Raw genomic sequence first — 11,735 nt, 5'->3', positions numbered from 1 at the left:
TCTTGGTTATTTCTTAGTATCAAGATGTACATTGGTCTCTCTTTTGAATATCTTCCACATTCAAAGAGGCACTCACACAGTATAGCCCGTCTTCCACATGGGATAAATGCTCCATTTCAGCCAACTCTCAATGGCGGGGCAACTAGCACAACATCATCTCCCCGTACAAAGAGCATCGGAATATTCCATTTTGTTGATTTATATATCTCTTCACATGTTTCTTCATCAATTTCTATAGTTGTCACAGTTTCTTCCACATCCCCCAATATCATATTTAAGTGTTGATCATAAGCATGTAACCTGCCTCGAAGCTCTCTGTCGTTTCTCATCTTCACATAGATGCGCTCGTCCAGGCTGAGCCGGATGAGATCCAGGGGCTCTTCCACATGTTTGGTCATTTGTTACTGGTCCACGCCGTCTGCCATCTTTCAAACCCTGCCCCACATCCAGTTCTAACTGTTGCTTCTTGATCTGCATGCAGATGTCTCAAGAGGCAGGTCAGGTGGTCTGGTATTCCCATCTCTTGAAGAATTTTCCAGTTTATTGTGATCCACACAGTCAAAGGCTTTGGCATAGTCAATAAAGCAGAAGTAGATGTTTTTCTGGAACTCTCTTGCTTTTTCTGTAATACAACAGATGTTGGCAATTCAATCTCTGGTTCCTCTGCCTTTGCAAAATCCAGCTTGAACATCTGGAAGTTCATGGTTCATGTACTGTTGAAGCCTGGCTTGGAGAATTTTGAGCATTACTTTGCTAGTGTGTGAGATGAGGGCAATTGTGCGGTAGTTTGAACATTCTTTGGCATTGCCTTTCTTTGGGATTGGAATGAAAACTGACCTTTTCCAGTCCTGTGGCCACTGCTGAGTTTTCCAAATTTGCTGGCATATTGAGTGCAGCACTTTCACAGCATCATCTTTTAGGATTTGCAATAGCTCAACTGGAATTCCATCACCTCCACTAGCTTTGTTCCTAGTGATGCTTCCTAATGCCCACTTGACTTCACACTCCAGGATGTCTGGCTTTAAGTGAGTGATCACACCATCGTGGTTATGGGAGTCATGAAGATCTTTTTTGTATAGTTTTTCTTTGTATTCTTGCCACCTCTTCTTAATATCTTCTGCTTCTGTTAGTCCATACTGTTTCTGTCCTTTATTGTGCCCATCTTTGCATGAAATGTTCCCTTGGTATCTCTCATTTTCTTGAAGCGATCTCTAGTCTTTCCCATTCTATTGTTTTCTTCTATTTCTTTGCATTGATCACTTATTAGGAAGGCTTTTTTTAATCTCTTCTTGCTGTTCTTTGGAACTCTGCCTTCAGATAGGCATATCTTTCCTTTTCTCCTTTGCCTTTCGTTTATGTACAATGAACCACATCAATTTCAAGGGCCCAATTTGATGAATTTTGACAGTTGTACATACCCGTGAAATCACCAGTACTATCAAGGTACAGAACAATTTTATCACCCCTCTATGATTTCTCCTGTTCCTCTGCAATCGATCCTTCCATCTGAATATGGGCCCAGGGAACCGTTTGTCTGCTTTCTGTCACTATGCTTTTGTTTTCATTTTCTAGAATTGCATGTGCATGGACTCAAGCAGCATGTACTCTCCTGTCTGGCTTCTTTCACCCAACATTGTAATTATGAGATTCATTTGTGTTGTATCTATCAGTAATTTGCCTTCCTTTTTATCACCAGTTATTCCATTGTTTGAGATACACTACAATCTACCATTTTTGAAAATAAAACTTATTGAAGACCTGGGCAGCTCTGGCTTTGAACATATAGATTCCTTAAGTTCTGTTCGGTTTTATAGATCATTCTTGCTTAGTTCAGGGTTTAGTGTGTATGTATGTTGAAGGTTGAGAAGAGAGGCCTTCTTTGAACAGATCAGAGCCACGAAACATCAGCATCCTTCTGTTACCTAAGGCCTACAGGGACGTAAGAAATGGGAGTTCGATCCTTGGGTCGGGAAGATTCCTTGGAGGAGGGCATGGCAACCTACTCCAGTATTCTTGCCTGGAGAATCCCATGGACAGAGAGCCTGGTGGGCTACAGTTCAAAGGGTCACAAAGCACTGGACACGACTCAAGTGATTTAACACAGAGTCCAGAACATTAACGTGTTAAGAGGCTGAAAGAGGTGCTTTAGAAACTGAATTTCAGCTCAGTTTGCAAGAGCTCCATTTTCCAGCCAAGAGAACTGAGTCTTAGAGAGGTTAAGAGGCTTACCATAACATTTGCTTGAGTCAGAAGCTAAGTCTCAAGTGACAGGATTGAATTCTGACTTTCACAACCTTCAAAAGGAATCATAGACTCAGTAGACCTAAAGAATTGCTGGGGACCCTGACTGTTTCTTGTCCAAACCAAATGAATTATTCTTCTTTAAATGGTGACAAGGAAGATGAAGATGGGTGGCAGAGAGAAGTGTTCGCTGCCTGCCATCTGCCCTGACCATGCCCTTCCACTAACGCAGGATAAACACAAGGCCTGGCCAGATGACAGTCAACGAGGGGAAGCAATTTAAAGGTATATGATCCTTGTTGGGTAAACAGGAGTCTGACATGCTCATGGTGCTTTAGAAAGCCTATCTATACACCAGAGAAATACCTGGCACGGCTGGGAGTTTTCTAATAAGCAAAGCTTTTTCTCCATTGGAGGCTGAAGAGCCCAAGAACTCTCTGAGGGAGAGATGAACAAGACAAGTTATGTCATCAAAATTCACTATTGTTTATGATTGAGGAGGAAGTGAGCAAACTCAAGGTGAGGAATTTGAATACTATATAACACCGTCAGGAAGAAAAGGAAAACCACTCAATTCTCAACACTGAGAATTAAATTGTTCTCACCATTTCACTGTACAGTCTTCTCAGACCACGCTGTTAATGCGTTCTGCATCCAGCCTTTTTTCACTATTATCTTTTTTTTTCTATCTGTATTTTTTCATGTCACTAGAAACTACTCATTAACATTCTTTGATGGTCTCATATTCTTCTTGTGGTAGAATCCAATTTTTTCAGTGACAAATTATGCCTTATTGAACACCACTGTGCATTAGCTTTTCCTCTTTTTTGATTCTTAAAGTAGGTTTTTCAGAGTGGAATTGGATTTTCAATTTTACCAAATTATTTTTTCTACCCGTAGGGTTTGAGCATGCTCATCTAACAATGGGTGTTACAATTATTTTACAGCATTTCCAAATTTGTAGATGAAACTGCGGTCAATTGCTAATGGCCAATATCCATTCCTGAGAGAGTAAATCCCTGTGACTCAGAAGTGCCCATCAGAAGTAGATGCTACCCCAAACCAGTGCACCTCCTACCCGGCAGGCAATGAGAGAAAGGCTTGTTCCTGTCAACGTCCACAACCAATCACCATCCCATTGACATCACCAGTAAATGCCCCTGAGTCCATGCCTTCCTCTTTATACTTGCTTCCACTGTCCAGGGTAGACAGTGGAAAACTTCTTTTTTTTTTTTTTAAGTTTTTATTATTTACTTTTGGTTGTGCTGGGTCTTCATTGTTGTGCATGGACTTCTCATTGCCGTGCTTCTCTTGTGGCTTACAGGCTCCAGAGCTCAGCTGGGCTCAGTAGTTTTGTCGCCTGGGCTTAATTGCCCTGCTGCACGTGGCATCTTCCTGGACCAGGGCTTGAACCCACATCCCCTGTGCTGGTGGGTGGATTCTTAATCGTTGGACCGCTAGGAAAGTCCTCTCACCACTTCTCTATTTATTTTGGTCTCTTTTTAGACGTTTTATTATGAACTGCATCACACCTATAGAAATGCACACTGCATTAGCATGGTTTCTAGCCCAGAGCTTGTGTTTCCTTCTTTCATTCACTGAACATTGACTTTGTGCCAAGCATTGTCCTGAGCACTGGGGTTACTGCAGTGAAGAAGACAGAGAAGGTGAGAAGGAGTCAGATTCAAGGTATATTTTGAAGGTAGAGCCAACAGTATTTGCTGATGGCTTCTTTGTGGGTGTGATTAGTCAGTCAGTCGTGTTCGACTCTTTTGCGATCCCATGGACTGTAGCCCACCAGGTTCTTCTGTCCATGAGATTCCTCAAGCAAGAATACTAGAGTGGGTTGCCATTTCCTTCTCAGGGGATTTTCCCAACCCAGGGATCATCTCTGGTGTCTCCTGCATTGCAGGAGGATTCTTTACCACTTGCGTCACCTGGGAAGCCAGGGCTCCTTTGTAGGGTGGCAGAAAGAGAAGGATCAAGGTTGATTGGAAGATTTGGTCTGGGACAGCTGAAATGATGGGGCAGCCATTGCCTAAGCTGGAGACAGCTATAAAATGAACAGACACATCCTGGAGACAAAAGCGAGTTCAGTTTTAGGGATGTTGATTTGGAGATGACAGTTGACAGTCACATCAAGATTTATCAGGCTGGCTCAGAAGTTCGTTTGGGTTCTTCAGTAAGCTGGGATGGAAACCCAAACGAACTTTTGGGCCAACCCAATACATTTCTTACTGTGGTTGTTAAACCCCAGGGACCACAACAGATGCACCTAGTTTGAAATAGTCTGAGAGTGACCTATTTACGCCTTTCAGTCTCTGGTGCAGCTGAGCCATGGCATAGAGAGGTTGCTAATTTCCCCTCCCCTTGCACTCCAGGCCTCCCATCTGGCACACCTTCCTCAGGTGTCAGCTGTGCTGGAAACTGCTCATCCGAGGCTCTGATCTGTTGTGTGACCTTAAACCACCTCTGGGAGATGGTGAGGATGGAAACCCGGAACCTCCCCTCCCTCATCGACATCCGGGCTCGGGCTCGTGGAGGCTCCTGCTGGTGGCCCGGCACAGAGCTGGGTGCAGCTGTTTGCTTTACCACAAGGACAATTTGCGCCCACCCCCTCGGTGCTCCAGGGCACAGCTCCACACCTGTTCTCCACCCTCTAGCCCAGGTGCTGAGAACAATAGAACACCCACTCACCAAGGTCATTACCTTGATGGGGGCAGGGAGAAAGAATGCAGAAGAGAGAGCCCTCTTGGGGAAAGGGAGAAAAGCTCGGGGGAGTTAGAGGGCCTGAATCAGCACAGTCTAATCTACCTTTCTTTGCTAATAGGGATGTTTAATATCTGTGCTGCTCAAGACGACAGCCACCAGAACACCAGGCTAGTGAGACTGAGGAACTAAAGTTCCGATTTAATTTAATTTAATTGTTGTTCAGTCTCTCAGTCGTGTCCATCTCTTTGAGACCTCATGAACTGCAGCACGTCAGGCTTCCCTGTCCTTTACAATTCCCCGGTTCAAAGTCATGGCCATTGAATCGGAGATGCCATCCAACCATCTCATCCTCTGTTGTCCCCTTCTCCTCTGGCCTTCAATTTACCTGTAATTGTAATTTAACTGTGTTAGTTGCTCAGTCGTGTCTGACTGTTTGGGACCCCATGGACTGTAGCCCATCAGGCTCCTCTATCCATGGCATTCTTCAGGCAAGAATACTGGAGTGGGTTGCCATTCCTTTCTCCAGGGGATCTTCCGGACCCAAGGATCAAACCAGCATCTCTTATGTCTCCTGCATTGCAGGTAGATTCTTTACCGCTTGTTTAATTTTAAATAGCCACACATGCCTGGTGGCTGTCTTATGGAACGGCACCAGTTTTAACAGTTGGTTCTGGAAGGCATGAGGGTGCTACCCTGTTTAAGTAGTAACGGTTGGGACTTCCCTGGTAGGACCACCAGGGAAAGAATCCACCCTATAGTGCAGGAGATGTAGGTTCAATCCCTGGTTGGGGAACTAAGATCCTATGTGCCACAGAGCCTGTGCACTCAGGAGCCCATGTGCCACAACTAGGGTGTCCATGCATTCTAACGCAGGCAGCAACTAAAACTCGATGCAGCCAAATAAATAAATATTTTAAAAAATAATAACTATCATCTGTTGAGCACATACTTTATGCCAGATATACCGCATGCGTTCCCTTATTTACTTCTCTTCGGTTTAGTTGCTCAGTCATGTCTGACTCTTTTGCAATCCCACGGACGATAGCCTGCCAGGTTCCTCTGTCATGGGATACTGGAGTGTGCTACCATTTCCTTCTCTTCCAGACCCAGGGATTAAACCTGCCTCTTCTGTGTGGCAGGCGGATTCTTTATCAGCGAGCCACCTAGGAAGCCCCTATTTACTCCCCACAACTATTCAATAGGAAAGGCATTATTGTACCCATTCCAGATGAGGAAACCAAGGATCTGAGTGACCAAGTTCCCAGAATGAGAAAGTGCTAAAGGCTGAAAGGGAACACCCAAAGTCACCTCTCAAAACCCCTCGCAAATAAATTAAACCCAAGGACCCTGCTGGCTTTGTAGTTGTTTAGCCTCTACAAACGAATGGGGTGTGCAAATTGCTACAGGAATGCAAATCAGCCTATGGTTGGGTGGGACAAAAGCTCAGACCCTCTAGTCACACCCTGACCCTAGGCTGTGGGTGGGTGGGGATGGAGGCTGTGACAAGGAGGGACCTGGGAGGAAAGAGTGCTGGATGGGGGTGGGGTGGGCCAGCTGGTGTCGGGACTCCGGACATCAGCTGGCTGGCGGGCTGGCGGGCTGGCGGGCTCAGACAATACGCAGGGGGGCCTAGTCAGAACCCTCCTCCCCGCACCCTGCCAGCTGCCGTGGGCAACTTCTCTATCTCCAAAGCGGCTTGTGGGGAGCAGGAGAGCCTGAGAGGCTGGTGGAAGATGCTGGGGAGGTCTATCTCCAGTGACCTAGGCGGGGTGGAGGCCAGGGGAGGTTAGAATCTTCTAAGGAGGTCTCCTGGGTGCCAGACTTTGTGCTGTGGGATTTGCATATGTCCTTCCTTGGCTCCTCCCAAAGTCCCCCTGGCAATAATAATAATGATTATTATTAACAATAGCATCCCAGTGGCTCATGCTGAGCCCACCTGGCTGGGTTGAAGGCGTTATCTCAGTTAATCCTCAGAACTGTTTTGTGAACCAAGGACTTCATTATCACCCTTTTCCAAAGGAGGAACAGGAGACTGAGAGTGGTTAAGTGACTTGCTCAACCTTGTACATTTAAACAAAAACTCCCCTTCTTCACTTCCATCTCCCACCCTTTCCACTTAAAACTTTTTTGGAGTTTTGCAGGTTATAGCTGCTTGCTGTACTGTACTGTTTATACCTTTTAACTGTTGAACAGACCGAAGTCAGAATGTTACTTTAGCACTTGAGACTTACATGAAGTTTATAAATGCTATTGTATATTATATAATAGCATTCCTAAGTAAAGTTTTTGGAAACACGTCCATGCTTATTGTTTACATATTGTTTATGGCTGATTGCTATAACAGCAGGCAGGCTATGTTTTACTATCTGTCCATTGACATATAAAAAGTTTGCTTACCCTATCCTCCCCTTAACCCTAGAGATAACTCGAGGGAGGTTTGGTCTCCTGAGGGTCTTTCTTCCTCTGACATCCCCTGACCCTTGACAGCTATTGACCCTAGCGTGTCACTTTCTATTCTGCCAGCAGAAGTGTGATACGGTGTTTGTACATTCATTTCGCAAGTAGGTCGAAGCACCTTCTGTGTTCTATGCATTAGTCCTCGCATGAGGTACAAAACAGATGTGGTCCTTATCTGCAGATATCAATCACACAGCACATCTCTAAATAGAAATAGTACAGAGTGCTGTGGACAGGGTGCATGAAAGTTGAAGAGCATTTGACAGGAGAGCCAAGTTAATCTGGCCATCAGGGAGAACTTCCTGGAGGAGGTGATGATAACATTTGAGGCCTAAAAAATTAGTGGTTCCAGATGTTAGGATATCTCCTTTTTGGTCCATCCCTGTCTGTCATTCATTTCAATTCCTTCGCCTCTCCTTGAAGCCTATAGATCTTGACTCAAATGAGAACCCTGTCTTAGGCAGTGAGACACAGATAAAGGAGGGGCATTCTCCTCTCCATTGTAAGTTGAGGCAATGAGTGAGAGGCAGCATGCTGGAGGAGGAAGATGGATAAATGGGCAGTCACTCTTTTAAAAATTATTATATGATAACTGTGTAATAAATAAAACAGTTTATTAATTCTGCAGTTGATTCATTTATAAACATTCAACAAATATTAATTGAGCATTTACTAGGCATCAGGCACTGTTCTAGGCCCTGGGAATACTGCAGTGAATCAGACAGATCAAAATCCCTGTCCAGTGGATCTTCTCACATTCTATTACAGGGGGCAGTAAGTAATGATTTGGTCTGTTAAGCGGTGATCACCACCATGCAGAAAAATAAAACAGAGCAAGTGGAAGACAGACAATCTGAAATAAGGAAGTGAAGGAAGGCCCCTCCTGAGAAGGTGACAGGTGACAGTTTGAGCAGAGGGCTGAGCAGTCTGTGTTGGTATCTGGGGGAAGTATTCATTACCGGAACACTAAGCATGAAATTTGAATCAATGGCATTCTCAAGTCATGAAATTCTAAGTAATAAAATTCTGGGACCATGGAATGCTAATCAATACTTTTCTGGTGCCATAAAATTCCAGTCAATAAAATTCTCTGGTTGTGAAATTCTAACTCATAGAACTCTGAATCTGTGAAATTCTTATTAATTGGGAAACCTCCCTGCAAAAGCAGCTACAGAGGGGGTGTGGCAAAACCTTAGTGATCAGTGGGAGTAACCAGGTGAGGGGAGGAAGAATGCTCAGGAGGAGGGGACACACAGCATGTACCAAGGTCCTGTGCCAGGAAGGTGGAAAAGCTGGGGTCTGGAACCTGCCCCTTACCCAGGCATTCAATTGAAAAAAAAAAATCTATTGCAAAAGGATCCATTTTTCCACCTTTGAGTCATAACACCTGAGTTTCATCTGCAGCAAGGTTGGTAAAAATAACAAGCCCGGAGGTACACCTCTGGATGAGCCAGGCCCCGATTCCACATATACCTTTATTTTCTTGGGCTCCAAAGTCACTGCAGACAGTGGCTGAAGTCATGAAATTAAAAGATGCTTGCTCCTTGGAAGAAAAGCTCTGACAAACCTAGACAATGTATTAAAAAGCAGAGACATCACTTTACGAAAGTCCTACAGTCAAAGCTGTGGTTTTTCCAGTAGTCATGTATGGATGTGAGAGTTGGACTGTAAAGAAGGCTGAGCGCCAAAGAATTGATGCTTTTGAACTGTGGTACTGGAGAAGACTCTTAAAGAGTTCCTTGGACAGTAAGGAGATCCAACCTGTCAATCTTAAAGGAAATTAACCCTGAATATTCATTGTAAGGATTGATGCTGAAACTGAAGCTCCAATACTCTGGCCACCTGATACGAAGAGCCAACCCATTGGAGAAGATCCTGACACTGGGAAAGATTGAGGGCAGGAAAGGGGGGCCACAGAGGATGAGATGGTTGGATGACGTCACCGAATCAATGGACATGAGTTTGAGCAAACTCCGGGAGATAGTGAAGAACAGGGAAGCCTGGCACGCTGCAGTTCATGGAGTCACAAAGAGCCGGACATGACTTAGCGACTGAATGACAAGACAGCAACATCTGCAATCATTCCTGTGGCCTCTGTAGCCTTCTCCCTACTGCATTGAATGAAAGAACTCTGGAGTGACTTGTATCTGGGCTTCAGTCCTGCCCTTCCCCCTTGTGAGTATTAGCCACAATAGGGTATCATCCAAGACCCCTTCTTCTCCCCATCCCCACATTTATTATTCATTGCTCCATCAGTATTGTTATTAATAGTAGCAATGACTACCATTAACCGTGCCAGTCCTGAAACCAAGTGATCTATAATCTCTGCTACTGTAAGTCCCTAAACTGTTTGTTACTGCAAAATGAGTAAGAAAAGAATGTCTAGAAGTTTTATAGCAATTTGACATGGCTCTGACATTTGAGCATGTGATTATTTTTCAAATAATTCATTTTCATTGTATCTTATAAAATGTCAGTCCACGGGTGGATTGGAAACAGTAAGCTGCTCCCTTATTACAGATAGGAAAACTCTGCTTTATTCGCATTAGCCATTCAAAACTCACAACAACCCTTGTGCAGCTGGTACATTTTTTTTTTTGCTGTGCCATGTGGCTCATAGGGATCTTAGTTTCCTGAACAGGGATCGAACCCGTGCCCTCTGTAGTGGATGTGTGGAGTCCTAACTACTGGTTCAAGAGTGCTCAGTCACTCAGTCATGTCCGACTCTTTTGCAACCCCATGGACTGTAGCCCATCAGACTCCTCTGTCCATGGGATTCTCCAGGCAAGAATACTAGAGTGGGTTGCCATGCCCCACTCAGGGGATCGAACCCAGGTCTCCTGCTTTGCAGGCAGATTGTTTACCGTCTGAGCCACCAGAGAAGACCAAGAATACTGGAATGGGTAGTCTATTCCCTCTCTAGGGGATCTTCCCAACCCAGGAATTGAACCGGGCTCTCCTGCATTGTGGCTGGATTCTTTGCCAGCTGAGCTACCCGGGAAGCCCTGGCACAGGACTAGTGCTCATTCAATGTTAGTTACTGTTATGGAGGTACTCAAATTTTCTGATCTATAGGGCCCTATTCCATTGAACACTTGGTATTAGGATCAGGTCACATGCAAAGCAGGGACTGAGAGTTTCAGTCTGGGGTCAGGTCCCAGCTCTGCTGTGTGTGACTATGGGCAGGTCCCTGGACCCTCTGCGCCTTCACTTCCTTTTCTGTACAGTGGGAAGAACTTTAAAGTTTGGAAGTGCCTGGTCCTCAGTAAAGGGCTAGTGAGGCTCCATTTCCTTCACGCAGATCCTGGTTCCCGACTTTTGCAGGGAGATGTACTGGTTTTCTGGCCAGATTCCTTTCTTTGCAAGAACATCCGCACAACTGTTACTTCCCGAATTCTAGAAGAGGGATTACTATTCCTCCATTTTCCTGGGTAACAGAATTGGGGCTTGGAGAGGTGAAGTGGTTTGTTCATTGCTGTACAGACCTAACTACTGGATTATGGATTTGAGTCAACGTGTGCTCTTTCCTTTAACTTTGGAAATATTTTTTTTCTTTTTTTCCTTTTCTTTCTTTCCTTTTTACTTCCCCCCCCCCTTTTTTTCAATATAGAAAAGCATATAAGATTATTTGCACTTAAAAAAAAAAGCCCACTTCAGACACCCATTGTGCTGTGCTCAGTCGCTTCAGTCGTGTTCAACTTGCAACCCTGTAGACTGTAGCCCAGCAGGCTCCTCTGTCCACAGGATTCTCCAGGCAAGAATATTGGAGTGGGTTGCCACAGTCTTCTCCAGGAGATCTTCCCGACCCAGGGATGGAATCTGTGTCTGTTGTGTCTCCTGCACTGCAGGCATATTCTTTACCCACTGAGCTACCTAGGAAGCCTCAGACACCCGTTAAGATGGCTGTTGTTAAATAACAGCGAACAACAAGGGCTGGTGAGGATGCAGAATTCAAACCTTTGTGCACGTACTGCTGGTGGGAATGGAAAATGGTGCAGCTGCTACGGAAAATGGCATGGTAGTTTCTTGTAAAATTAAACCTAGAATTACCAATGATACAGCGATTTCACTTCTGGGTATATACTTAAAAGTACTGAAAACAAGATCTCAAACAGTATTTGTACACCCATGTTCATAGCAGCATCATTCAGTATAGTGAAAAAGTGGAAGCAAGCTGAGTGTCCATTGATGGATGAATGTATAAACACAATGTGGTCTATACATACAATGGAATATTATGAGATGGTTGGATGGCATTACTGACTCAATGGACGTGAGTTTGAACAACCTCCGGGAGTATGCGATGGACAGGGAAGCCTGGCATG

General features: G+C 44.7%; 1 pseudogene; it reads right to left on the bottom strand.

The window, feature by feature from the left end:
- Window positions 1-425, bottom strand: LOC145531197 (U6 snRNA-associated Sm-like protein LSm3 pseudogene; annotated as a pseudogene).
- Window positions 426-11,735: the final 11,310 nt, after the last annotated feature.

This window comes from Giraffa tippelskirchi, chromosome 13, assembly GCF_054371585.1.
Source record: "Giraffa tippelskirchi isolate mGirTip1 chromosome 13, T2T-mGirTip1v1.2.pri, whole genome shotgun sequence".
Taxonomy (NCBI): domain Eukaryota; kingdom Metazoa; phylum Chordata; class Mammalia; order Artiodactyla; family Giraffidae; genus Giraffa; species Giraffa tippelskirchi.
The sequence above is the reverse complement of the archived record's forward strand: the minus strand, read 5'-3'. Positions and strand labels throughout refer to the sequence as shown.